Genomic DNA, 27,951 nt, shown 5'->3' with positions numbered 1-27,951 from the left:
TCCACAGTGGAGACCCGGTGCCCAGGATGGGAGCTGCCGTGGCTATGGTCAAGGGCAGGCACCTGTCCGGCTGGGCTGGTGTCCCACGGCTTTCAAGGCAAGTAGGAATGAAGGGAGGGATTGGCGGCGGCCTGTGGACCCCCTGAGCGGGGCAGGTCCTGCAGAGCTGGTGGCATGAAAACAAACACACTAGGGATGGGAGAGTCCTGCAAATTCAGCTTCAGAGGCTGTCTTTCACTTAACAGATCCCACCGTCTCTGGAACCCAGGTCTTTGGCCTGTGCCACAGGGTCGAATCTATCTGAAAGTTTGCCTTTGTGAAAGGAAAAGTGTTTCGTGCCTGTTAGCCTGGCAGAGAGGCACCCCCGGACCTGCCAATCAGGCTGGGGCGAGGGCCTCACCGGTCACATGCCGGGGACACACCCGCTCACTGTGGCTCCCACAGGGCCTGGAGCGGGGCGGGGCGGCCGTGGGGGTAACAGAAAGGCCTCCATTCAGATAACGGACAACACAGGGTCAGAGGTCTAAGAACACGTCTCTTCCTTTTGAGTAATTGGTTTCCCCTCCACCCTCTCGTCAGTTCACAGTCCCAGAGGGAACCTGGCGTTAAGACCTGGTGCAAGTTTTATGGGTTTTCTTCCAGGGTGAGACTCTAGCAGCTGTGGCGTTTAGGAAACAGGCAGCTTTGCCACCCTGTTACCCCGCTGCCCGCGTGAGCATATGAAGGGAGGGCAGGCAGGGCTCCTGATCACAAAGGTAACAATGAAGAGGTGTCTGTAGCTCAGCACGAGGGCAGCAGGGCAGCGTGTCTGGGAGGCTGCACGTTCGGAAAGCTGTGGCTTCTCGGGGCGGAGCAGCTGCCCTCAGGAAGTAGCACCCTTGCCGTCCTCAGAGGCTTTGAGGCCTTTTTTTGAAAAAAATTTTTTTTTATTGAAGTATAGTTGATTCACAAGGTTGTGTTAATTTATGCTGTACAGCAAGATGATTCAATTATACATGTATCTATCCTTTTTCCGATTCTTTTCCCATATAGGTCATTACAGAGTGTTGACTGCAGTTCCCTGTGCTATACAGTAGGACCTTGTTGTTTATCTGTTTTATATACAGTAGTGTGTATCTGTTAATCCCAAACTCCTAATTTATCCCTTCCCCACCTTTCCCCTTTTGTAACCATGAGTCTGTTCTCTATGTCTGTGAGTCTGTTTCCATTTCGCAGATAAGTTCATCTGCGTCGTATTTTAGATTCCACATGTAAGTGACAGCATGTGGTATTTGTCTTTCTCTGTCTGACTTGCTTCACTCAGTATGATAATCTCTAGGTCCATCCACGTTGCTGCAAATGGCATCATTTCATTCTTTTTTTATGGCTGAGTAGTATTCCCTTGTGTGTATGTACCACCTGAAGTTGCCCTTTTTTTTTTTTTTTTTTTTTTTTTTGCGGTACGTGGGCCTCTCACTGTTGTGGCCTCTCCCATTGCGGAGCAATGGCTCCGGACGCGCAGGCTCAGCGGCCATGGCTCACGGGCGCAGCCGCTCCGCGGCATGTGGGATCTTCCCGGACCGGGGCACGAACCCGTGTCCCCTGCATCGGCAGGCAGACTCTCAACCACTGCGCCACCAGGGAAGCCCGAAGTTGCCCTTTTTTAAAACACATTTCCTGAATAAGAAATGTATTTATATATTCTGAACAGAGCAGTGTTTAAAGTAGGTTAAGTTTAGATCCAATTGGAGATTGTCACAAGGTTTTATATTTTTTAAACTATTAATTTTCTAAACTACAGGAAAGTGGTGAGACTAGTGTAATTAATGCCCATATATCCACTACCTGGATTCAATATGAGTCTACTGTGTTTATTTTGCTCTGCTGACCCACTTAAACTCACTGATAGCTATTACATAACACACAAATCTGTTTTTTGTGACTAACGAAACTAATGATACTTCCCCAAATAATACCTAATCAGTATTCAGACTTTCCCAGTTGCCACAAAATTTGAGTCAGTTTTTCAGTCAGCATATAATCGAGGACCAAGTGTTGTATTTATTTGTGTCTTAAATTTTTTGCCATAAAGCAGCCACCCTTTTTCTGGACTGTGATTTTGAAGGGACTCGTCTCGCCGTCTTGAATGCCCCACGTTCTGGAGTTCTGTTCCCTGGTGGTGGGCAGCACGTTGCTCTGTGCCTCCGTTTCTTGCAGGCTGGCAGACCAACCGCAGGTGACCGCCCTTCCCAGTTATAAGAACCCTTATACAGACAACTTCCAGGGAACACAGACGCAGGCACTAGTGCTACTTGCTGGTTCTCCTTAGCTCGACATCAGCCACCAGCCCCGCGGTGGCGCCGGGAGACAGCGGAGTGGGGCGGGGTCTGCATGGTCGGCTGAGGCCCCAGTCACGCCCCCCCCGTGCCCAGTGTGTGGGTGCCAGGGGGGAGGACAGGAGTCCCCTGAGGACCTGGCCGCCTTGGAAGACCGTGAAGAGGGGCACAGGGTGGGAGGATGGCGAGGACGAGAGTGAGGACCCGGATGTTAAGCCGTCTCTCCGCACTTCTGCATCCTCCGTCCGCTGTTCCCACGCCCCGGGCGGGCGGAACTGTGATGCGGCATTCCGCCGGGCAGTGGGCCGTCTCCAACCTTCCAACGCCCTTGCCCTCCTTCCAAGGTAGCGCAGGGTGGCCTCCGCCCGCAGCGGCGCCCGTGGTCCCGGTTGAGCCCCACGGGTGTTAGGACCGGCCTCAAGGAAAGGTGAGCCGCGCCGCCTAGGGGCTCCGGCTGGAGCTGCTGCGGGTGCGCCTGCCCGGGAGCCGAGGGAGAGCGTCTCAGTCCCTGGGCCCCGGAGATTGTCCCCGCGAGGGCAGTGGAGGCCGAGGCCCTGTGCACTCGCAGGCCGGCCCGCGAGCGTCTTACCACGGCTCCACCCGACACCTTGTTAAGGCACGGCGTCCAAGAACCGGGATTCCAAAAGACGAGCCCCTGAAATGATTTACAAAGTGCCCATGAGCCTCTTACGCGAGGAGGTCTATAGCTTTTATTCTCAACGCGGTCCCCAAAGAGAAAGGAACTACTTTTCTAGGGTCTGTGGTCCGAGAGATCAGTGTGTTGTCAGTGCAAGGGCACGGCAGGAGGCAAGGACTGGGCGACGCCCTGCCAGCGCAGCCCGGGGTCCAGGCGGCTGGAGAGGCCCCTTCGGCAAGGGGCGTGGGGTCCCGTGCTCTCGGCCTGGGGCTCCCTGCTCTGATTTTTGGACACCCACTTCTGGCCTATAGCTCAGGATGTGTGTCTGCGCCAGTGAGCCCTGGGGCTGCCTAGGAATGTCACTGGAGGCCTTGCCTTGGGTTCAGGGGACGAGATACTAGCGTTAACCTAGGAACTGACCCCAGCATCTGTGAGCCCTGCCTGATGGACCCCTGGGAGGGGTTTGCTGAGAGGATGGTGCCCAGCCCCACCCCGTGACCCCCACGGGGCCCGCACGTGCGTGTCATGGGGGCTGTCAGACCCAGGCTATGGCTCTGGCCCCCCAGCTTCCTCTGTCCCCACAGGTCTGGGGGCAGAGGTCTGACAGTCCCCGCTTGACCAGGCCCTCAGCCTATTCTACTGGTTTGTCTTAATCTTAAAAAGCCCAGCTCTGGCCCTGGCCTGGGTCTTCCTTACCTGCACCCCTTTCTTCCATTTTAGGGAACAGAGTCTCCCTTGCTAGAGGTGTTAACTTTTTTTTTTTAATCTTTGGCTGCGATGGGTCTTCGTTGCTGCACGCAGGCTTTCTCTTGTTGTGGCGAGCGGGGGCTACTCTTCTCTGCTGTGCAGAGGCTCCTCATTGTGGTGGCTTCTCTTGTTGTGGAGTACGTGCTCTAGGTGCGTGGGCTTCGGTAGTTGTGGCGTGTGGGCTCGGTAGCTGTGGCTCGCAGGCTCTAGAGCGCAGGCTCGGTAGTTGTGGCTCACGGGCTTAGTTGCTCCTCAGCATGTGGGATCTTCCCGGATCAGGGCTCGAACCCTTGTCCCCTGCCTTGGCAGGCGGATTCTTAACCACTGTGGCACCAGGGAAGCCCCTAGAGCTGTTAACTTTCTACTTAAGAACCTTTTAACCTCCTGGTTCCTCTAGGACTCTGGGGGCTGGGATTGGAGGGGCAGTTAAGGAACAAGAGGAAAGGGGGGTGGTCAGAGAAACCTTCCCCGGGGACACGTCAAGGATCTGGGTCTATGTTGGGTGGGTCCATCCAGCCTGCTCTGCTGGAATCTTACCTGGACACCAACAGCCGACATTCTCTTTCCTCTCTTCCTTTCTCTGCTTTTTCCCTTGCTGGGCACATGAATTCATACATATCAATGTTAGCAGTCCTTCTGTTTGTTCAAAGCACCAAGGAGCGCGACCACCCCTCATCACACAGGAGCCCAGGCAACGGGAAGGAGGAAAGGCCAGGGAGGGTCAGACACGTCACCCTGCACCGAGCCGCCCCCCCAGCCCCCGCCGCGGTCCCGTACCAGATAGTGAGTCAGTCACTGGTGGGCAGAGCAAGCCGCGTGACTCACCTGGATAAAGTCCCAGCTGCCGTCTCCTCCTCTCGTGGCCCTAAACTGGAATAGATGTGAGTCATGCTCTTTTCCCACCTCCCATCCTTTTCAAAGTCTTTAAATAAGCAGGGAGGATCTTTGTTAAATCTGTGCTGGACCCCACCTCCAAGACCCAGCTGGAGCCAAGTCCCTCGGTCCCCAGGGAGAGCCTTGCCCGGGTTCCTTTAAAGTAGGGAGCCCTTGGCAGGGTGAGGATGGAAGGAGAAAGCATTGCCTTCGGAGCTGTGGCCCGAACTGGAGATACCTGAAGCCAGTAGGTGCTCTGCCTAACGCGTGAGCGTGAAGTGACCGCTTCCCCGGTGGGGCTGGGATTTTCTCAAAGCTGCTGTTACTGGGCTGCAGTTGGAGCTCTAGGACCGCGGTCCTGGCCACAGCAGAGGTCCGAACCCAGGAGGCTTCCTGCAGGCACCACCACCTCCCCTGACCCGGCCCCCGGGGGAAGTTGGTGGTTCTCCTGCTGATGGCGCAGGGCAGAAGACGACAGGGAATTAGCCCCATACCTGCGGGAAGGCTAGAGCACCTGGCCCGTAGCCCAGGCAAAAGTGAAAATTCCTGCGCTCGGAGACCCTATGGATGGGGCGGGAGGCGGTTCCTCTCCGTGGTGCCCGGTTTCAGGCTGGCTCCGCACCTGAGCTGTGCCCGGGTGCCTGAGACCAGAGCCTTTAGATCTGACCCCTCTCAGGGGTAAGTTTGTCTTCTGTCGGACGCGTTAACAGGTTTCCGCACGTATAAGGTGAAAGACAGGCTCCCGGGTGGAACTGTTCCTTTGTGAAGCTTTTAACAGTCTTCCTAGTCTCATTTCCCCGCCTCCTCCCCCGGGACAGCTGCGATGTGAGAACCTGCTGGCTCTGTCCATCCTTAGAGCTCCGACGAATTGCATGAGAACTCTGTGGATGAGCCTGGAGGGCACGGGGGGCCCCGGCCCAGCCCAGGGGAGGCTTCCGGGAGCCGGGTGCTGAAGGTGGCAGAGGCGGGTGTAGGAAAAGGTGCGGGAAATGTGGGCACACTTATGCTCAGGTGATGCTGAGTCGTTTGTAGCTGAAACTCGAGGTGGAGGAAGAGGCAGCTAGAGAAAAGCTTACAGAGCTGGATGACCTTGGTTTTGCATTTCTTTCTCAAATATTTATTGAGCATTTCTACGTGCCATGGATTTTTCTAGACGCTATAGGGAACCAGTGGGGAACAAAGGAGTTTAACTTCCTCCTGTATGAAATCTTCAGGTGCCGCACTTGGGAAGAACCTGTCCTCAGGACAGTGGTTCTCAGCCTGTGGTGAAGCCGCGAGATGTTTTAGGTTGTCACCCTGTGGTAGGTAGAGACCAGGGGCGCTGTTCTACACCCTACAAAGCACAGGACAGGTCCCCACCACAAGAATGACCCCTCCCCCAAATGTCATTAGTGCTGAGCTGGGAAGACCTAGCCTCAAAGGATGGCTTGGTGTTTGCAGGAGGGGAGCTTTCGGGGTGGGCAGGTCTCCACGCACGGGCGGTGAAGGGACAGAGGCAGCTGTAGTGACCAAGGTGGTGAATAGGCTTCACTCGGAGCAGTGAGGTGGGGGAGGGAGGGGCTGGGGTCACGGCACTTGGTGGCCAGATGACGTGTCACGTGGAGCGGAGCGTGGTTGACTTTAGATTCCTGCCTCGGCCCTCACGCGATGCTGTCCCTGCCATGTGGTTGCATCTGGATTTGGAGATGGATTCAGCTCTGGACGTTGTATGACTCCCCTGAGGCTGCCGTAACAGAGTCCCACAGGCTGGGAGCCTTCAACCACAGAAGTTAATTTTCTCACCATTCTGGGGGCTGGACGTCCACCATCAAGGTGTCAGCAGGGTTGGGTTCTTCTGAGGCCTTTCTCCTCGCTTCACAGACAGCCGTCTTCCTCCTGCGTCTTCCCTCTGTGCCTACGTCCTAATTCTCTCTTCTGTAAGGACACCAGTCATACAGGGCTCACCCGATGACCTGTTTGTCCTCATCACCTCTTTAAAGGTCCTGTCTCCAAACGGTCCCATTCTGAGGTGCTGGGGCCAGGACTTCAGGGGCATAGTTCAGCCCCTAGTAGCTCGTTCAGCTCGAGGTGCCCAGGGGCTGCTCTGGAGCCTGAGGTCAGGACGAGGTCAGCTGTGGGGAGTGTGGAAGGACAGAGGGGACAGTCAGGGTGTGGCTGTCCACAGCGGGAGAGACGCCCAGCCACGAGAGGAGAGCCACGGACGGCTAGAGCACAGGATGTGTTCTGGTGCAGAGTACGAGGCTCAAAGACGCGGTGACAGCTGGGTGCTTGGACAGGTGCGTCTGAAGGTGGGAAGTTGGACTTCCTGGGAGAAAAATTCATTTTATTTATTCACATGAATGCAAGACACAAGTCAGACAGTCTTCAAGACTTTCGATCTTCTTGGGGGAGGGGAAGAAACACCTGCAGCGAGATGACCCCCCCAGCACCCTCAGGGCCCATGACGTCAGCTCCTCAAGCAGTCCACGTGGCCCCACCCCCCGAACCCTGGGGCCTCAACACAGCCACTACCAAGGGGTCCCTGGCACAGGGGCTGCGACACCTGCCATTGGAGTCTAAGCTTAGGAGGGAAGAAACAAAGTCAGGGGAGGAAGCTCTGTGAACAGGCCACAGTACAATGTGACTGTGAACCTGGGCAGACAGTCCCCGTGGGGTTGACTGAATGGGTTTTCAAGGCTGCATAGGAGTTGACCAGGCCGATTGGAAGGAATGAGGCAGAGGGCACAGCCTGACATCTCAGAACTACACCCAGCTTTCCCTGGAGGAGCAGGGCAGAGTGGTGAAAAAAGGTGAAAACTACGGAGCAGGCAGTTCACGGGAGGGGGACCCCTGCCCAGACAGGAGCCCCCTGGTGAGGAATGAGGGCCCCGGAGGCAGGGCCTAGTTGCGGCGAGCGGGGGCTACTCTTCTTTGCGGTGCGCGGGCTTCTCATTGCAGTGGCTTCTCTTGTTGCGGAGCACAGGCTTCAGTAGTTGTGGCACGCGGGCTCAGTAGTTGTGGCTTGTGGGCTCAGTAGCTATGGCTCGCGGGCTCTAGAGCACAGGCTCAGTAGCTGTGGCGCACGGGCTGTGGAGCACAGGCTCAGTAATTGTGGTGCACGGGCTTAGTTGCTCCGCGGCATGTGGGATCTTCCCGGACCAGGGCTCGAACCCATGTCCCCTGCATTGGCAGGCGGATTCTTAACCACTGCGCCACCAGGGTCCCTGTGTGGGTGCATCCCAGGAGGCACGTGGCCAGCTCGGAGCCAGGTGAAAGGTCTCGGGGCAAGGTGAGGGGGAGCTGTGGTGCTCGGCTGTGGGCAGAGAAGGGCAGTGACCCCACCTGAGACCTCAGGAGTGCAGGGGTTAAGGTTCAAGGGGCGGTCATAAAGGTTGGTCCTCCCTGTGTCCCTGACACCTCAGCCCCACCTCACCGTGAGGCCAGCTCATCGCCTGGGGAGATGCAGCTGGTGACCCAAAACCTGCTCAGAAGGACCCGCAGGGCCCAGCCGAGGGGCGTTGTGGGCCCCCCTGGGGTTTCCTCCCCTCTGCACCCCCGTCCTCGGGAAGAAAGCCCGGTGAGTGTGCTGCTGGGAGGAGGAATTCTTTCCTCGGGTCTCTCCTCCTCTGTAAACTGAGGGGTGTGGACTAGATCTCCAGCTGAGGACACCCCTGTGTCTCTCTGGACGAGGATGCAGAACCCAGGCAACGGGGGAGAAGTTGAAGGAGGGCTCGTCTGCGGTTCTTCCCAGCAAGTCCAGGCCACTGCCGGCCTCTCCCGGGAGGGGCGGCTTTCCTGCCATCGGAAGGGCAGCAGGCGAGTCCCACGCAGGATTTCATGCAGCAGCAGCTAGTGGGGAGGCGGCAGACCCTGGCCCGTTTGGCCATCTTCTTCTAGAGAGCAGCTCGGGGGCAAGAGGCCCCACCCCTGGTGGCCGGGCCCCTCGGTGTGGATTTTATTAGCCCTGAGCACAAGTCACATCTACTCGTTGCGTTTAAGGCTCTGCAGAGGTGTGAGGGGCCGCGTGGGAATCCAGCAGTGTTACTCGTGCTTGAGAGCACACACTCTGAAGCCGGACTGGCCAGATGTGAGTCCCAGCTTTGCTGCTCAAGAACTGTGTGTGGCCCCTGTCCAGTCGCTGGGCCTCAGTTTCCCATCTATAAACTGAGACCGGAACAGTAGGACCCGCGGCTGAGGGCTGTGGGGAGGATTAAATGCCTAGAACAGCACCTGGGGCACCTCGAGGGTCCCCGGTGTTGGCTGTGGTCAGCGTGGCCGTCAGCAGAAGCCCGCCCCCAACCCCCGGGACTGATCTGAGGGGTCACCTTCCATCGGTGCTCTGCACACAACGAGCCTCTGTTCTGATTCGAAGGACTCCCTTCTTTGTGCTTCCCTGTAGCTCTTCCTTTCCCCCAAATTAAGCGCTTTTGAAGACACTTGCTGTCTGGTTCATTATCCCGATTTGTGCAGCCGAGGCCTCTCGCCAGCCGTGCTCAGTGTCCGGAGCCGCGCGACTGGCCCCGAGCGTCCGGGCTCATGGCACGACGTGGCTCCCGGCCCCTCCCGCTCGCGCTCTCACTGCCAGACACGCCGCCCGCCCCCGAGCTCCCAGCAGCTTGGACGTAGGTCAGAGGGGCCATTCATTAGGTACAGGCAGAGCTCTGTCCTCATTCCCAGCCACTCCGCCAGCAATGAGACCCGAGTACTTTATCGGAGTGATGGGCCGGCGCTGGTTCCTGGCAGAGGGGCCTCCGACAGAAGGAATGCGCGTTAGTGACCAGGCTCCGGGCCTGAGGCTCGTGGCACTCGTCTCACGCCTTGTGACAAGCCACCCCAAATCTGGTGCCGGGCAACCACCACCGCGTATTCGGTCAGGACTGTGTGAGCGGGCAGGGCTTGTGGAGGTGGCCTGCCGCCCCCCTGCCCCCCAGGTAGGGTGGGCGGGGCCACCTCCACTAAGGTGGCTGGACCGTGGCGTGGTCTGGGCCTCCCTCCCTCTGCCAAGCCTCTGGGTCCAGGGCCCCCCCCCTCCAGCAGGGGGACACTTTGTTCACGGACGGCCGCTTCCAGGGGGTGCACGGAAACCAGGGGGACTCGAAGGACCCAGGCCCAAGGCCCAGGTTCAGCGGGACGTGTTACACGCCAAACACCATCCCCCCTCCCCGCGGCCAAACCGCATGCTGAGGTCCTAACCCTCAGTTCCTCAGGACCTGAACGTCACTGGAAGTAGGGTCTCTGCGGATGTAACTGGAGGAGGGTGGACCCCGAATCCGACCTGACTGGTGTCCATATGTAAGGGGGAGTTTGGACACAGACACGTACAAAGGAGAAGGTCCGTGAAGATTGGAGTTATGCGCCCCCCGTTACCAGATCCTAGGAAAGAGGCCTGACAACCCCTCGACCTTGGAATTCCGGCCCCCAGAACTGTCAGACAATGAGTTTCTGTTGTGTAAGCCACCCGGTTTGTGGCGCTTCGTGACCACAGCCCAGCAAGCTAATACCGAAGGGGAACGACGGCCACGCTTGATGGGAGGGGTGCCCTCCGCGTCCAGGCTGGGGCACTGCGGTGGCTATGTTTGCAGACCCCCTGCTGCCCCCCGAGGGCTTGCCGGCGGCCGTGGGGAAGCCGTCCCTCCTTCTCATCCTAGAGAAGACGTGCTTCTTCATTATCCAGCTTTAAAACTTTGTGCCTCCCTGAGGGTTCTTTCGCCTGGATCAGAATCTCCTGGAGGGCTTGTCCACACAGACTGCTGGTCCCACCGCCCAACAACTGTCCGACCCAGCAGGTGGGGGCCTGACGCTCTGCCCTTCTGCCAGGTTCTCTCAGGAGCACACGGGGAGCGGCCTGGAGGGCCTGGCGTCAGGGTCACTGGGGCTCGCCTGGCGTGGCGTCCAGGCTCTGGTGTTGAGAGAGCTGAGCTGGGGGACAAGCGCTGCTCCCGGGGCCCCAGACCACGAGGGGCCTGCGCGACGGGACCAGGTCAGGGCACACCTTTTTAGAAAAACTTTCCTCAGTGACACACACAGCCCAAGCAAGACAGAGCTTTAATAAAACAAAGAGAAAAGTGTTGCCGGGAGTTCCCTGGCGGTCCAGTGGTTAGGACGCAGTGCTCTCACTGCCGAGGGCCCAGGTTTGATCCCTGATCGGGGAACTAAGATACTGCAAGCCGCGTGGCAAGTGTTCCTGACTCCCCGAGGTTACAGACCTGACTGCCCTGCAAGTCCTTGTGTCCTCCTCCCGACACTCTGGACCTGCCTCCGGTCCCAGCCACCAACAGTTACAGGCCAAGAAAGGGCGGGGCTCACTCCTCGAAGCCAAGAAGAGGGTCCCTGCCTCGGACGCGGCCTCGTAGGGGCCCCACGTGGGCGCCGGGCTGCGCCCTTCCCACTGCGTCAGTGCCTTGTGGGCCAGGATCAGAGTCACCTGAACCGACCCTGGCCTGACAGGGCCAGCGTGCGGGTGGGAAGGAGCCCCGAGGACGCCGACGGACTCTAAGGGAAACAGATCCATCGTGCTGACACGCTGCCGAGGTGCTGGACGGCCTGACACGCAGGCAGTGATTGCGTCCCTCGAGGTTTCAGCTCCTTGGGGAAGTGGCATTCCTGTTTCTCAGGTGCGGAAACTGACTTCCAGCCAGGAGAGGCGCTGCTCCTAGGTTGGCAGGGAGGGGAGGGAAAGCCTGGAGGTTGGCCGACGGGCTAACCTGGCAGTGTGACCTGACGCGGTGTGTCTCTTGAGACTGACCCCTCACACGTGCAGCCTTCATTTTCTCCCTCAGCAGCCCTGAATGTCTTCGTCCTACAGATGAGACCACTTGGGATCACGGAGGTCCAGAGCCCACCCCATGCTCCTGCCCCGCAAGGGAGCTGCCCCAGTGCCCGAGGAGCAGGGAGCCCTGGCTGCCCTGTCTGTCAGCCCTGTGGGTGACGGTACTGCTCCAGGGATCCAACCAGATCCTAAAGCAGCCCAGCCAGAAAGAGGAGGTGCGCGCCCTGAGGCCTTTTGGTGGGAAGTCTGCCCCTCCCCGCCCACCTGGGGTCAGGCAGGCAACACAGTGGAAACTCCTACCTGCCCGGGCCTGCTGAGGCTCCCAGGAGGGAGGGAAGGAGCTCAGACCTGTAGTAGGAGTCCCGGGATGCGCCAACAGGGAGCCCCCCAGACACTGCCTGGGAGTGAGTGGAGGCCTGGGGTCCTCCTTCGTGGGGGTGGGGGGAGGGCTGGGGGCTCTACACGCTGAGCCTTGGCACCCAGAGTGAACGGGCAGACAAGCTGATGCACCTGGGGGTCTGGCACCTGCCTCACAGGTTTGATTCCCTTTAACCCTCGTGCCAACGCCGTGTGGCGGGTGGAATCCTCGGTCAGAGTGGGGAGACGGCTCCGAGGGGTTAACGACGTTTTAAGATCTCTCAGCTCGGAAGTGGAGCTGGGACTAAAACCCAGGTTTGGTGACAACAAAGCCTCCGTCCGGGTTTTCCATTGAGGCTGGTTAACCCGTGGATAGAGCCCAAGGCTTCAGGAGAAGGGAAAGTTTGCACAGGTGCCTGGCACCCCTTGGGTACTCAGTAAAGGTTTGGATGAATGAAAAGCTGGAAGCAAAGGGTTGCTGCTGGGTCCTGGATTGGGGCCAGCGTGGGGGAATGGAGGCAGTGGGCTCTCCCCGGCTCCCTGGTGATGGGTGTCCAGGCCTCCCCAGTCTCACCGGGAAGCCAGGTCCTGTCCTGCCGGGCCAGCACTTGGGAGCAGGAGCCCAGCTCCCAAGACACAGAGGCAATCCATGAGGACGCAAAGCAGAGGATGTGGCAGGCGTGGAGGGAGGGAAAAGGTCAGTGGGGACTGACCTGAGGGGAGCCCGACAGGCTGCTGAGGGACCACTCGGAGGGCGTGGGGGGCTGGTGGGAACTTTGATTCCTCCCCACCCGCACCGAAGCCCCACCTAACGACCAAGATCCCCAAGAAGCGGGGAGCTTGCTGTGAAAATTAGCAGAAGCCTCAATGAAAAGAGAGTCAGGAGGCCATCAGGGGATTGCAAAGCCCAGAAGAAGAGAGCCTGAGTGGAGCACGGGCTCTAGGCATGTGGGCTTCAGTAGTTGCAGCCCGCGGGCTCAGTAGTTGTGGCTCATGGGCTCTAGAGCGCAGGCTCGCTGGCTGTGGCACACGGGCTTCGTTGCTCCACGGCATGTGGGATCTTCCCAGACCGGGGCTCCAACCTGTGTCCCCTGCATTGGCAGGTGGATTCTTAACCACTGCACCACCAGGGAACTTCCCTTCTGGCAGGAGCTCAGCCAGCGAGAGGCCTCCAGCCTTCCTGACCTCCCTGCCCCTGTAACAGAGCTCTCTCCCTGGTGTGGGGTCCTGCACGGGGCTCGCCAAGGCGGCAGACCCTCGGGCCCCGGAGACGCGGCGGGGAGGGGAGGCCCTGGTGGGACCTCAGGCCGCTTGCTCGCATGCTTCCTTCCACTTCCCTGTCTGAGGACACCGCACCTGTTGGCTGTCACCTCCTCTGGGAAGCCTCCCCTGATCCCTCTCCTCTGCCCCTTTTAATTAATTAATTAATTAATTAATTTATTTATTTTTGGCTGCATTGGGTCTTCGTTGCTGCGTGTGGGCTTTCTCTAGCTGCGGCGAGCAGGGGCTACTGTTTGTTGTGGTGTGCGAGCTTCTCATTGTCCTGGCTTCTCTTGTTATAGAGCATGGGCTCTAGGTGCAAGGACGTCCGTAGTTGTGGCACGCGGGCTCAGTAGTTGTGGCTCACAAGCTCTAGAGCGCAGGCTCAGTAGTTGTGGCGCACGGGCTTAGTTGCTCCACGCCATGTGGGATCTTCCCGGACTAGGGCTCGAACCTGTGTCCCCTGCATTGGCAGGCAGATTCTTAACCACTGCACCACCAGGGAAGTCCCTTCTCTGCCCCTTTAATGCAGTATTTCACTTGTCTCTCTCTCTGGACTAGAAGCTCTTCAAGGCCAGAGTCCACAGGCTTTTACTCTGTCCCTGTGCCCGGGGCCTGACATGTAGTGGTCAGTCAGGAAAAGTTTGGACATGAGGCTAAGCGGCAGGCCTAGACTGGGGTGGATGGGAAAGTAGGAGCTTACAGCAGTTGAAGCACTTTGATGGGAGAATGAGCAAGGTTGGGTAAAAGCATTTTAAATAAGCAATTCCAGGGGATTCTGATGCAAGTGGTTCATAGACCATTTTTTCAAAGCACTGTTTTAGGACTTTGAGTTTATGTATGTAAGGTAACCATTGCCAGAAACACATACAAGCTAAAGAATTTGGTGTCAGACGTGCTGGGCTGAGGTGACAGTTAAACCCCAGTGGAGAGTGTCGTCATCAGCTGGACACGGGACTCGGAGGCTCAGATTGGACACCCCAGAGGGTGATGTCGACGTGGGTGGTGCCTCAAAGTTCATTCAGGTAAGGCTCTGACCGTGATTGAAAGTCATCAAAGAAAGAAGATACGGACAGAGTGAAAGACCTCGGAATTTTCCCACATTTAGGGATGGCGGAGATGGAGACCACGACTAGTCAGAGAGGTAGGTGGAAAAACAGGTTAGTTTATGATTGATTGGTGAGAAGAAAGCTGAGGGCTAGAAGGAGGAAGGGGAGGGAGTGCCTGTCCCGAGCCGAGTTCTCATCGGCTGCCTATCCTGACCCCCTGGCTGCCCCACCGGGATGCCTGGGGTGACCCCCCAAAGCACGAACAGTCACTCCGCTCTCCTGCTCAGAACTGCTCCGTGATTCTCTGTTGCCACCAGGGTGTTCTAAACCCTTTCATTTGCTTCTACAGCTTTTAAACAAACAGCTGCCTTACTGAGATATAATTCACATACCCTAAAATTCACTCTTCTTGAAGTACACAATTCAATAGTTCGTAGTCTATTCGCAGAGTGCAGCCATTACCACAGTCAGGTTTAGCACATTTTCATCACCCCCATAGGAGTCCCTTTGGACCTGCTTATTGTGAACATTTCATACAAGTGGAATCATATACTATGTGACCTTTTGTGACTGATTTCTTTCACGTAGCCCAGTGTTTTGAAGGTTTGTGCGTGTTGTAGCGTGTATCAGTATTCCATCCTTTTTGTAGCTGAGTAGTATTTCATTTTCATCATCTGATATACCACATTTTGTTTATTCATCCATCAGTTGCTGGACATGTGGATTGTTTCCACATGTTGGTTATTATAATGCTGCTATGACCATTCATGTGTAAGTCTTTGTGTGGATATATGTTTTCATTTTTTCATTCATTTTCATTCCTACAGACCTAGGAGTGGAATTGCTGGATCATATGGTAACTCTATCTAACATTTTGAGGATTGTTCAGTGGTTTTCCAAAGTGGCTGCCCCATTTTACAACCCCACCATCATGTATGAGGCTCCAATTTCTCCACACCTCGCCAACACTTATTTTCTGTTATTTATTTATTTATTTTATTTATTTATTTTGGCTGCATTGGGTCTTCGTTGCTGTGCGCGGGCTTTCTCTAGTTGCGGCGAGCAGGGGCTACTCTTCACTGCGGTGCACGAGTTTCTCATTGCGGTGGCTTCTCTTGTTGCAGAGCATGGGCTCTAGGTGCACGGGCTTCAATAGTTGTGGCACGTGGGCTCAGTAGTTGTGGCTCGCAGGCTCAGTAGTTGTGGCGCACGGGCTTCGTTGCTCCGCAGCATGTGGGATCTTCCTGGACCAGGGCTTGAACCCGTGTCCCCTGCGTTGGCAGGTGGATTCTTAATCACTGTGCCACCCGAGAAGCCCTTATTTTCTGTTTTTTAAATAGCTGTCCTAGTGAGTGTGAAGTGTTATTTCACCGTGGTTTTGATTTGCATTTCCCTAATGACTAATGATGAGTGTCTTTTCACCTGCTTATTGGCCATTTTCGTATCTTCTTTGGAGACATGTCTATTCAGATCCTTTGCCCATTTTTAATTGGGTTATTTGTCTTTTTCTTATTGTGTGTAAGCTTGCTTTATATATTCTGGACGCCAGTCTCTCATCAGACATATGATTTACAAATAATTTCTTCCATTCTGTGGGTTGTCTTTTCACTTTATTGATAGTGTCCTATGAACCACAAAAATTTTAAATTTTGATGAAGTCCAATTTATCTATTCTTTGATGGCTTGTGCTTTTGGTGTCATACCTAATAATCTATTGCCTAATCCAAGGTCACAACGATTTACACCTGTGTTTTCTTCTAAGCGTTTTATAGCTTTTAGCTCTTACAACTAGGTCTGTGATCCATTCTGAGTTCACTTTTAATACAATGTGAGGTAGGAGTCACACTTCCTTCCTTTGCACATGGGTATTCAGCTGTTCCACCACCACTTGTTGAAAAGACTATTCTTTCCCCCACTGAACTGTCCATGGTCCTTTGTAAGCAGGTCTTTTCTTAGTCCTGTGGCCTCATCTTCTGTCCCACCACTACTCCAGCTTGCCCTCCATCGCCAGCCCCACTAAATGATTTTTTTCCCCAAACGAGCCAGGTTTCTTCTCACCTCTGGCCCACTTCTCTACATGCTGTTTCTTTTACTGGAAAATTTCCCTGACCTTCTTTCCTCATCACCTGGCTATCTTCCCCAATTATCTGGCAGGTCTAGGCTTACACGTCTTCCAAAAAGCCTTTCCTAAGCTCCCAATAAAGTTTCAACACAGGTCTGTACTCCCCCAAGGGCCCTGTACTTCTTAACCCCAAGAGGAGCTTTTTTGTCCCTGGCACACAGTGGGGATTCAGTCATTCTGATGAATGGATGAAGCCCAGAAGTCAAGGAAGAAGACTGATTTGTACTGTGTACCTGCTGCAGCGAGTGAAGGAGAATGAGATCTGAAAACAAAAATGCCACTAGGTTTTGACTATTTTTGTCTTTACAGAGAGGAGTTTCAGCAGCGCTGGGATGCAGAAGCCAGAATGCAGAATGCGGAGGAGAAAGTGAAGCTTCGGTTACAAGCTGTTTGTGCCCGAGTTCGTTTGTGAGGGAAGAAGGGAACTAGATTGGCGCCACGGAACAGCTTAAAAGGACAGAGTCAGGGGCTTAGTTTTATTGGTACGCGTCCATCTGCTGCATTCCAGAGCCTCAGAGAGTTCGACTTCTGATGAGAGGCCCTTCCTTGGCTTCTTATGATGGAAATTCCAGGGCCTGGCCATGATTTCCCCTCCTGCTACCCCTCACCCCTGGCCTCTAACTGTGTGCGAACACACACACCAACACCCTGTATTTGTGCTGATCTCAGCATCCCAGGGATAGATTCTGGGAATGACCAAGGCCTTGTCCCAAACTGGGCTAAGCTATATCCAGCCCAGAAAAAGACAACCTATAAGAGTCACTTGTTTGGGTAGGAAAAGGAAGGAACAGGTCTAACATCTCGGCGGCACCAGAAGAATGACCACGTCTTCCCTCTCTGCCCCTCATTCCCTGGCATCCCCACCCCGCCCCCGGGTCACTCAGATAGGCTAGAATGACAGAGCTGCAAGACTTTCTGCAAGTTTTCTTCGCCTTATTGAGTTATCTTCCTCCTGAGTGGCCCCCATGTCCCCGGCATGTTCCTCCCAGAGGTCGATGTGCCGGATGCTGAGCCCACCCACCTGGTTAGCGTTCGCCACCAGCCTCACGCAGCTCACCTCGTGCCCCACGCTCTGTGGAACTACCTCCTGATCCGGCTGCCCTTCCAGGAGGTGGCCCAGCAAGGCGAGGCTGGTGCAGCGCTGCGGTGTCCCCTCGGGCTCGTAGCCCAGCTCCACCTGCCCCTTCTCCAGGGCGTGCTTGCCATCCACGATGGTGCCCGGCAGCACCTGCACCCTCCTCAGGTCCGCTGGGTGGTTCAGGATGACAGTCAGGTGGTTCCCTGCGCTGTGGGCCCAAAAGAAGGACTCGTCCAGACTGTAGGCCTGCCAGGGGAAATGGACCTCAAAAACCTTCATGTCTGTGAACGCGGCTCCTGGTGGGTTGTCAGGGGCTTAGGGGCTCTTTTTCTGCGTGCCCGAGGCCTTCTGGCTGTGTCGTTCGGCGCATGGTAGGGGACTCGGTGGTAGAACAGGAACGGTCTGCAGAGGATCGGGTCCTTCTGGGCCAGGAGGGTGCGGAAGTGAGGGAGGAGCCTGGCGAGGGGCTTCTCCCCGTAGAAGAGGAGGAGGAAGTGGGCCAGCACCGGGGGTCCCCGCTGCGGAAGAGCCTGCCCTGGAAGCCCAGGTTGGAGAACTCCAGGAGCGCCCAGGGCTGGGACCCCAGGGTGTCCGCTTTCCACCGAACGTGGTGATGAAGTTGGGGGCGCACGAGGTGCCGTCCTCCAGCAGCAGGAAGTACTCCGAGAGCTTCGCGGCGCAGCTCATGAGGAAGGCGTGGTCCGTGGTCCGCTGGGAGTAGGACTCCTGGCGAGAGGCCCCGCCCCGACGCCGCCCTCGTGGGGATGGGCCTCCGGCGGGGCGGGAATCGGCGCTGCCCCGCCGAGACCTGTGGGCCGAAGAGGCTGGAAATGCGGAGGCCGGCCTCCCTGAGCCAGGCCAGGCCAGGCCAGCGCCCGCCAGGTGGGCAGCAGTGTGTACGGGAGGCCGCTGCGGTCCGACCGGGGCCTCGAGCAGGTGCCGACCGTCAGCCACGCTGGGGCGGCCAGCTGCGCGGTCAGCGTGCAGGCGGGCCGAGTGGATGCTCTGCGGCACCAGCAGATGCTCTTCCCGCAGATGCTCGTCCCGCCCTCGCTGCTCGGCTATTTCCCACCCCAGGGGGCAGGTTCAGATCCTCGCTACGCAAAGCGTGGGCGTTAGTCCAGCAACATCGCCCCGTTTGGAAGCTTATTAGACGTGCAGAATCTAGTGAAGCAGAGTCTGCATTTTAACAAGGTCGCCAGGTGCCTGAGCTGGGGTGCTGCGTCCCCACGGGCCTCTGAGGCTTCTCTGAACTGGAATTTTGTGGCACATTGTTTAAGTACTCAATAAATATTAGCTTTTTTTTTTTTTGTCTGTGCCACTCCGCTTGTGGAATCTTAGTTCCCCCACCAGGGATCAAATCTGTACCCTCGTCAGTGAACGCGCCGGGTCCTAACCACTGGACCGCCAGGGAACTGCCAATATTAGCTATTTTTATAGTCATTATCATTCCTTTTGATTTTACCCAGCTCATCTTCCCAAAGCTCTCCTTTAAAGAAGATCTACTAGAAAAAGCCCTTCTCCTGGGACTCAGGAGTCCAAGACTATTGTCTCAGCTCTGCCACTGACTATGTGGCCTCCAGCGGGTCCCTGTACCCCTGAGCTTAACACTGGGTGAACTGGACACGTGGCCCAAAGGCCCCCTCGCCCCCCAGAGTTCTCTCACGCCGTGATCCCACCCTCCTGGAGCGGCCGCGTTACCTCTTCCCTCCTTCCCCCTCCACACAAAGGCCTTGGCAGGGAGAGGACTGTCTGCCGGGCCCGATGCCCCCCACCTTCCCCCCTTCTTCCCTCTGAGCCCCTTCTTCTCCTGATGCTTCTTCCCCCCTGGGGAGCCCACTCCCCTCCTCGGAACGCACTCTTCTTTCTCTGCTGGATTTTTTCCAAATATTTGCAGGTGAGATTCTGCCAGTCTTCTAGTGGTTCCAGATCCTTCCTTCTCCTATAACGGCCCTCCTGCGGCCTGGGCAGAGGCAACTCCTGGTCCTCCTTTCGTAAAAAGACAGGGTTTAACCTCTACTGGTTTCCCATGAGCCTTTCCAGGGAAATAGCGGGTCAGTCTCCCCAGGGCAAGCCCAGCACATTCTCAGGATGTCTGACCACTGGCCAGAGTACCCAGGGCTCAAGCAGTATCTGCTGTCTTCCTTGCCTTAACAGATATGGGGGGGAATGCAGCTTCTCTGTGGGCCAGTGGGTCCGGCCAGCTGCGCACCCACCGCCTCGGAGTCTCCTGCTCTCCGGTGAGAGGTACAGGGCATTTCCGAGACTCTACCTGTCCACGCCCACCACACACCCTTAATCCCCACAGTGAGAGCAACGCTGCTACTTGGGCTTCGATAGCCATCCTGTTCTGGTCGTCTTCAATTTCCCTGGGGACTTTCAGAGTGAACGAGAGTCACAGGAACCCACCGCCCACCAAGGTGACGCAGCAGTGCCGGACGGAAGCCTGCATGGCAGTTCCTACAGCAAGAGGGCAGGAGGGCAACAGGATGGCAGGGGGTGCTCCCTGGTCCACGCCTCCACCTCCCCGACTCCTGGGAGCCTGGCCCTCCCGACGGCCCTATTCCAGCCTTCCTCTCACCATGGTTAACTCACTTCCCAGGCTCGCCTTTCTGCCTGACCTGGGAACCTGAGCCTTCTTCCCGGCCTCAAGAGGGGAGGCCACCTGTCCTGGGACGTTTGCTGTCTTCTCTTTGTAGGTTTGTCTGGAGATTCCACTTCCCCAGGGCTCTCCCTGCTCCAATGATAACAGTCTGCTGGGCCTTCAGTGATGAGGGCCGTTTATCTTAGAAAGATGGTCACCACCCACCCCTACTTTTTTATTTTTAATTTTTATTTTTTTTGCGGTATGCGGGCCTCTCACTGTTGTGGCCTCTCCCGTTGTGGAGCACAGGCTCCGGACACGCAGGCTCAGCGGCCATGGCTCACGGGCCCAGCCACTCCGCGGCATGTGGGATCCTCCCGGACCGGGGCATGAACCCACGTCCCCTGCATCGGCAGGCGGACTCTCAACCACTGCCCCACCAGGGAAGCCCCCCCTACTTTTTTAAACAAAAGTCAAACAATTTATTAAAATAGCTGAACTTGAAGTGTTGCTAAGTGCTAAGCAATTTGGTGCCTTTCTTACTTCTTGTAAAGGGCATCCTTAATTTATCCCAATTCTTAATCTCATTCACAGACCTTGATTAGAACATGATTCTGGGACTTCCCTGGTGGCGCAGTGGTTAAGAATCCATCTGCCAATGCAGGGGACACAGGTTCGAGCCTTGGTCCCGGAAGATCCCACATGCCGCGGAGCAACTAAGCCCGTGCGCCACAACTACTGAGCCCGCGCTCTAGAGCCCGTGCTCCGCAACAAAAAAAGAACATGATTCTGTTAACTCAGAGTAAAAAAAAAAATCCTTTTGTGAGTGGTGGGCTGCTGGAATTCAGGCTGGCTCAGACTCAAAAGCACTCGTGGGCTGCTTTTTCCCTGTCAGTGTCTTTTCTCCGGAGACAATGTGGTTTCTTGATTGTTTCTAAATGATCAGAGGAGAGGCTCTGATGTACCTTGTCTCCCGCTCTCGGCCATTTGTCTGCCTAGTCAGGACACAAAAGTAAAGAAATCGTAGTAATTTCTCTGCCCCCAAGGCTAGACTATTCTCTAATTTCCCCATTTGCATGGTTCCCTGCCAGTTTAGTATTTTGGTAGAGGTTACCATGCTTCCCTCCCTTAACCATTTAGCCTTTTGATAAGAGTTACAAAAACAGTACTTATATATGGTAGGAAGGCTTAAACTTTCCTTACCTGGTTTCCTTAAGTCAGATAGGTCATTCAGATACAAACCACTACATGTAACAGAAATAGGCTTCTTTTTTCTAGAACATAAATACATGCACACAAATACTGACTGAATAAAAGGCTCTACAACTACAGCCGGAGGAATTCACCCTCAAGGGAACAGCCCTGTCCCCTCTGCCCCTCCTGTGCGGTTCACCTGTCACACCAGCAGGAGCGCTGCCCTCGCCGAGCCCTGAGTTTGACAGGCTCCTGGGAGACCAGGAGAGAGAGAAAGAGGAGTTGGGGTGCTGAGGACCCGCACAGCGACTGGGCCCCTCCCCCCAGCTCTCCAGCCCCGAGCTAAGCTCCTCTGTGACGTTGCTCTGTGTCCTGCCACCTGTCCCATCATCAGGGCTACACCCGGCCAGGACTTACCTGTGGGCGGTGCTTACCTGAGAAGCACGGAACTGCCCCCCAGCACGCCCTCCCTCTACCCCGTCCCTCCCGCCCTCGGTGGTTGGCTGGCTCCCGACTCTCATTCCCTCTCACCTTCTGACTTTGTCACCCCTGCAGTTACCCTTTTTCACTTCTGCGATGTTGCCACTTCTCCCGGTCTCCTGGACCATTCCCGTCACTGTAAAAAGGACGTCTGCTATCTTCCGGTGGGTAAAAAAAGCAAAAAGCAAATCCCTCCCTGAATTCATGTTCTCTCCAAATCCTGCCCCGTCCCTCTGCAGCCCTCAAGAGCAACACCCCTGGAAAGCTGTGTCGTCATCATCAGTCTCACTTCGCCGCCATTTCCTCCTGCATCTCACTCAGCCCCTTCCTCCCTGAGACACCCTTCCCGTGCAGCGCTCGCCAGCTTGGCCTTCCTTCCCTGGTTCTTTCCCTGGCTTCTCCTCTTCCCAGCCAGTGACTGTCGAGCGTCCCAGGGTTCTGACCCAGTCCCGTGGCTTTAAGTGCTGTGTACATTACAGGCGTGTGCATACACGTGTGTACATACATACACATATAAGGTGTGTGCATATCTACATATATCCTTTCATATATACGTACGTTTCATATATACGTGCACGCGCACACACAGACACATACACACACACATGCACACACTGAGAACTCCTAGGGCTGATCTTACCTCCAGCTTTGGCCTCTGTCCTGAGCTCCAAATTACCTGACTCTTCACCACCTCCTTTTGGATTACAGGTATCTCAATTTTAACAGAGCCAAATAGAATTATAGACTCTTCCTATTTCCCAAATCTTTTCCTCCCCAAGTTTTCCCCATCTCAGTAAATAGCACCACCATTTTTCCAGCTACTCATGGGAAAAATCCTCAATGCCTCTCTCTCCTTAACACTCCACGTTCAATCTACTCAGTCCTGTTATCTTTTCCTCCAAAACGCGTCCGGAATACGACCCTTTCTCTCCATCTCTGCTGCTACAACCCAAGTCCACACCACCATCATCTGCTGCCTGGACCACTGCCACCACCCAACTGGTCCCTCCTCTCCACCCGTGTTCTCCTGCAACCTTCCCTCCACACGGCAAAGAGGTCTTTTACATTGTAGACCGAGTGATATCCCTTCGCGAACTCCAGACCACAGCCTCCTGGGTCCTGCCTGACTGGCCATCTGTCTCTTTGACTCCATCTCCCGTTCCCCCCCACTCCCCGCCCCTCCTCCCCCTTGGGGGAGGGGGCATCCCTCGGACAAACCAAGGTGTTTCTCAACTCAGGCCTTTGCATTTGCTCTTCTTCTTAGAACTTTCCTCCGGAGACTTTCCGAGAGCCGACCCCTCCCAATACCCACATCGGAGCTCAGACGTTCTTTCTCCGGCCTCCAGTCATCGTGGCTAAAGTCGCCTCCCGCCACCTCTCCCGTCCTCCCGTTGCGCTACCACGCCTTCTATTTTCTTAGCATTTCTTGCTACCAGAAGCTATCCTCCTTGTGTGTGTCGCTGTCTGTCTCTATCCACTAGGCTGATGGCCCGGCCTTTGTTTTGCCCAATGCCACATCCACAGCACTTCGCACGGCACCTGGCCCAGAGAGCGAGCTCAACAGGTGTGTATTAAGTCACTAGTTATCGGGATGACGCGATACGGTGAGTGGTCATCTGCCTCTTCCACACACATGTGCTAGGTGCCAGGGACACAGCAGTGCCAGGAGGACCGGGCAGTACAACAGAGGAGGGCAATACGTGTGCGATGGTTAAGAGCTCAGATTCTCGACGTAGACTCCGACTCGGGCCAGAATGTGCTTCTGCTAAACTTACTGGCCAGGTGACCTTGGCCGAATGACTCAGTCTCTCTGAGCCCCAGTTCCTCATCTAGAAACTAAAGATAACGATGGCTACTCTCAGGTGTTCTTATGAGGATGAGAAGAAATCCTCCACAGGAAAATGCCCAGCATACAGCAAGCGCTCAATAAATGTCAGCACTTTTCTGCTAACAATGACTGTTTTTCGAACACGGAGACCAGCAATGCCTTCCTTTATGTCATATTTGAGACGCCCATCTCCCTTTATTCCTAAATCCCCACCCAAGTTTTTACTTTTAGACTCTTAAACAGACGCACAGCACTTTGAGAACACTTCTGCATCTTGGCACCTCATTCGCACTCCTCTGAGGGCCTTAGAGGGGGCAAACAGTGGAGGAAGAGGGGAAAATAGGTATTTTTTAATTGAAGCACAGTGGATGTAAAATGAAAATAAATACTAAACAAGCCCTGGCAGGTCCCTCGGCAGCAGCGCAGATCAGGGTGAGCCATCTGAGATGCTGTACCTGTTGCCATGGTGTGTCCCAGGTGTGGGCTCCAGACTTTGCTGCAAGGTAGAGCTCTCCTTCCAGCCTAGAAGCATGAACTCGAGCCCCGGCAGGGAGGTGGGGAGATGGGCAGGAGCTCACCTCCAGCCCTCAGCATCTCTCTCTGGTGCTCCCTTGGTAACCATTGTTCTCCCGGAAGGTCAGCAAACTCATCATCCCACCAGCCTCTCCAGGGAGGTGGCTCCACGCAGAACACACTCGGACCACAAGCACGTCTGGTTGGGCCACACACTGTTTTTTAGAAATTTGATTGAAGATTGAACATCTAAAAATTAGGAGAGATTGCATAAATAATTAGACTTCTGGCTTCTCTGGAAAATTGCAACTTGCTGCCACCCTGGCCTGAGCAGTGGTGGCCCCGGTCGCCGGACGTGCATTCTCTTCTTCAGAGTCCACCTGGCTGGTTTCTCTCATTTATTTCTGTCCCCTGAAGGCATTGAGTCTTTGGCCTTTGCTCTAAGTCAGGTCTTGGGAGACTTGAAGACTATGCTAGGTCCTGGTCTTATACTGGGCACCTGAAAAGATGGGGCACAAAGTGACCCCTTGAGTTGAAGGGCTGTGGGCAGAGGTAGGAGGGAAATGAATAGAAGATTGCAGCCAAGTGAATAATCAACAGTACAAAACAGACCGGAGAGATAAGCAATAGGGATTGATCTTGTATGTGATGTGGACAGCGTTCTGGAGGATGTAGGGAAGACATGGCAAGGAGCAATGGTTAAACCTTGAGCTGAGGTGGGTGTGAAGAAACTACTGCAGCTCCATCTTCTTGAAAGCTAGCAAACAACAGGAAAAACTAACCTCCAAGCAGCATTTCTCCAACTGAGGGTCAGAATCCATAATAGGTTACAAAGCCAACCTCATGAGTCTCAACCGGCACATGCGTCACTGTATAAGGGCAAGTATTGTTTTGTGAAACCGTTAGAATGTAAGTGAAGGTACTATAGATGACAGTCCAGAAAGTGTGAAACCAGCGTGGCTTAGAGGGGAGAGAATGGACACATGTTGGCAGCTGCAGGGCCAGCTGGTGGTCAGATTTGGGATGGGGTTTCCATGTTCTCTTTCCTCAGCTTGGTGTTTAGGGAAGATCACAGGCTCCAGTGTTCCCATTCCAGTCCTAGCTCTGTTGTTACCTGTGTGATTTTGCCTAATAAACTCTTCTGAGTCTCAGTTTCTCCATTTGAAAAATGGCGACAGTATCACCCATCTACTTCACGGGGTTGGTATGTCCCATAGACTATGAATTACTCCCCAGCCACTGGCGTGGTCCTATTCCTGGTCGCACAGTATCTCTAGGTGCGCAGGTAGCATCCCTTCCTGCCAGGGGAGAGAAGAAAGGGACTCAGCGTTAGGATTTTGTGTCAGACCCTGTGCCGGACGTGTGACAGGATTTGGTTGAACGCTGGATTTCAAACGAGCACGGTGGATTCGGGAGTGCTCTGGGAAGTTCAGATATAATTAGTGTAGAAGTCCTTTTATTCCTGTTGCAAGACTTTCATCCTGGATGCAGAGAATTTCAAACATTCCAACCATCCAAGGCCCTAGAGCATGCTGAGAGGGGTCCTCAGTCCAGAGACCTTCCTTAGGGGTGACGGTGGCGGCTGCAGTGTGAACAAGGAACTTGAGTTCTTCTCTCTGCCTCTCACCTTTTCCCAGCAGAGTCCAGAACCTCCAAAGTGGCCCAGCCTGAATGGGAGGAAACACCCCGAAGGGAGTGTGGGTAACGCTGCTACCCTGCCCCAGCCCTATGGGCAGGGCTGGCGGCACCAGGACTGAGGTTCCCTGGGGAGGGACCCACACACCCAGGTAAACCAAAGTTCTGATCCTGGATCCCTTTGGGCTGAGCCAGAGAGAAGGGGTCCCATGACTGGAGAGGAAGAGAGGATGCTCCCAGGGACAGAAGCCCAGGGATGAGACTCTTGTCTCCGTGGGAGCTGATCTGCAAGGGCAGCCCCCATAGCTGTGGCTGGGGCAGAACCGGGAGCACAGAAGTCCCACCAAAGAGATGTCCAGCAGAGCAGGAGGGGTTGCTGGTTCCAGGGAAATAAGCAGGGCAGGGGAGCTGGGGAATGTCAGGGGCGCATCCCAGTGCGTGCCCCCCCCCCCCCCACTGATCTGTTGTGAGACCTCTTCCTGCTTACCCTGGGCAACCAGATTCTTCTCCTTGTCCGGTCCAAAACTCCATCCTCGGCCAGACAGAGCCACAGACACTAAAAGCCATTTCCCTTCCCCTTCAACAAACGTGTGGAGCTCCTTCCACGTGCCTGGTCCCGGGCTGGAGGCCGTGACTCCCTCCCTGCAGCGGTTTACAATCCGGTGGGGACCCTTGCCTGTGTAGGGCACGAGGGCAGGGACGGCAGTGGAAAAAGACAAATGCCTGGTTAAAGGAACAGGAATAGAGAGACGCCGTGGGAGTGCACAAAATAAAGCAAAACACGGAGACCACCAAGGCGGCAGCTCATCCTGAGATCTCAAGGTCTGTGGGTCTGTCTCCACAGGGGACATCTGACACCAAGCATTCGGGCCCCCAAAGGGGTGGGAGAGGACGACAGTGGACTAGAGGGAGGGGCCGAGCTGGATCGTGAGGAGGCTAAGGAGAGGCCTGTGCGTCGGTGAAATTAGGGGAAAGGAGAGGAGAGAGGAGGTCCAGCAGCGTTGGGGAGGGACGAGCGCTGTGCAAGGGACGCTCGCAGAGACCGGGGGCCGCGCGGAGGGCAGACGCACGCCCACCCCCCGCGCCAGGAAAGCAGCCGGAGGCGGCGGCGGCCTTGGGGCGGGAGGTGCCCTCCACGTGCGCTACGTGCCGCGCGGGCCGCCCCCTTCGCGGCCGCCGGGGAGCCGGCCTCCCCACTCCTGGAGCCCAGTCCGGAGGTGGGCGCGGGACCAGGTCGCCCCCCCAGTTTGCGAGTCTGCGGCGCCCGGAAGGAACGCGGCGGCGCCCCATCACCGGGCGGCCGGCCCGGGGTGCAGGATGCAGAGCCAGGGGCGCGGGCCGGGTGGGGTCGGGCAGGCTGTTCGGGAGGCCTGGGGGCTGAGCGGGCAGGAGGAGGATAGAGACCCCAGGGACGTGTGCGAGGCTCCGGGGCCGCACACAGGCGGCGGCTGGAGAAGGAGCCCGGCGGGGCGGGGTGTCGTCCCGGGTGAGGAGGGGTTCCTGGACACGTGGCACCCGGACAGGGCTCGGTTACGCTCCGGCCGCCGGGACTGCCACCCACCGGCCGCGGCACCGGACGCGGCCGCGACGCCGGCCCACCCCTGCCTCGCGGCCAGCTGCCCAGAGACCCGGACCTCCGACCGAGAGCGCAGCACAGCCACTGGGGAGCCCTGCGGCCGCTGAGCAGACAATGAGGCGCGTGCCCCGCCCCCAAGCGCCGCGCCGTCCGGCCAATCAGCGCCCACGCCGGCCGGCCAATCAGCGCCCGCGGCCGGGCTCTTTAAAAAAAGAAGGACCGGCGCGGCGCCGCTGTCAGCTGGGTGGATCCCTCCGCGCATGTAAACACACATCATAAAGGGCCGGGAGCGTCTCCGCCTCCCCGCGGGAGGAGCGGCCGCGGGCGCAGCGCCTTTTTCCGGAGCAGCTCTATGGTCCCCTCGCCGCCCGGCGGCCGACCCTCTCTCAGCGTCACGACGCGTCCGCGGGGAGCCGACAGCCGCTGCGCCGCCTGGAGCCACGAAATCCCGTGGCTGGGGTTGCTACCGGAAGTTGGGGACGCGAGGCCGGGAGGGGCGGGGGCGGCCCGCGGGCAGCTGGGGACTGGAGCGTTTTCCGTGGGTTCGCTGTCCTGCATCACGGTCGTAATCCGTACGTGTCTAGAGTTTTCCTCAAAGTTATGCCTACCTGGCTTGGCGGATGCCAATGCTGTGTGAAAATAGTCTTAACGTTGCTCCTAGGAAAGAGCACATGACAGGAAATCAAGTCTAGCGAGACCCTCTAAAGCACAGACCGCCCAAGGCAAAGAGCAACAACGAGGATTTTTTCTCCCCAACGTTTTACTGTGAAAAAATTTGAAAGATTCAGCAAAGTTAAAACCATCTTTTGCAGCCGACTCCTCTATCCCCCGCACCTAGATTCTAACTTGCTATCTCATATCCTTCTTACACCGATGACTTTTTCTCTACTAGGATGCCAGCTGCCCTTGGCCTCAGTCTCCATTGTCATGGCTTAGGTAGGTCCCAAAGCCCTAG

The 27,951-nt window shown here is 56.2% G+C and overlaps 3 long non-coding RNA genes and 1 pseudogene across 3 annotated transcripts; 1 reads left to right on the top strand and 3 right to left on the bottom strand.

The window, feature by feature from the left end:
- Positions 1-2,011: 2,011 nt before the first annotated feature.
- LOC113614495 (uncharacterized) lies at positions 2,012-3,782 on the bottom strand. The gene is made up of 2 exons (XR_003430661.1): positions 3,649-3,782; positions 2,012-2,970 (listed from the first exon to the last, which is right to left on the bottom strand). It is a non-coding gene; the product is annotated as an uncharacterized LOC113614495 (long non-coding RNA).
- A 168-nt stretch (positions 3,783-3,950) lies between these two features.
- On the bottom strand, positions 3,951-17,873 carry LOC113614493 (alpha-1,3-mannosyl-glycoprotein 4-beta-N-acetylglucosaminyltransferase-like protein MGAT4E; annotated as a pseudogene).
- LOC113614494 (uncharacterized) lies at positions 13,357-18,497 on the top strand. Its single transcript, XR_003430660.1, has 2 exons — positions 13,357-14,081; positions 16,418-18,497. It is a non-coding gene; the product is annotated as an uncharacterized LOC113614494 (long non-coding RNA).
- Positions 18,498-23,522: 5,025 nt separating this feature from the next.
- LOC113614481 (uncharacterized) lies at positions 23,523-27,446 on the bottom strand. The gene is made up of 2 exons (XR_003430651.1): positions 25,908-27,446; positions 23,523-25,452 (listed from the first exon to the last, which is right to left on the bottom strand). It is a non-coding gene; the product is annotated as an uncharacterized LOC113614481 (long non-coding RNA).
- Between the last annotated feature and the right edge of the window lie 505 nt (positions 27,447-27,951).

The sequence above is a fragment of the Aethalodelphis obliquidens genome, unplaced genomic scaffold, assembly GCF_003676395.1.
Source record: "Aethalodelphis obliquidens isolate GAN/ISIS:26980383/991018 unplaced genomic scaffold, ASM367639v1 scaffold97, whole genome shotgun sequence".
Taxonomy (NCBI): Eukaryota; Metazoa; Chordata; class Mammalia; order Artiodactyla; family Delphinidae; genus Aethalodelphis; species Aethalodelphis obliquidens.
The sequence above is the reverse complement of the archived record's forward strand: the minus strand, read 5'-3'. Positions and strand labels throughout refer to the sequence as shown.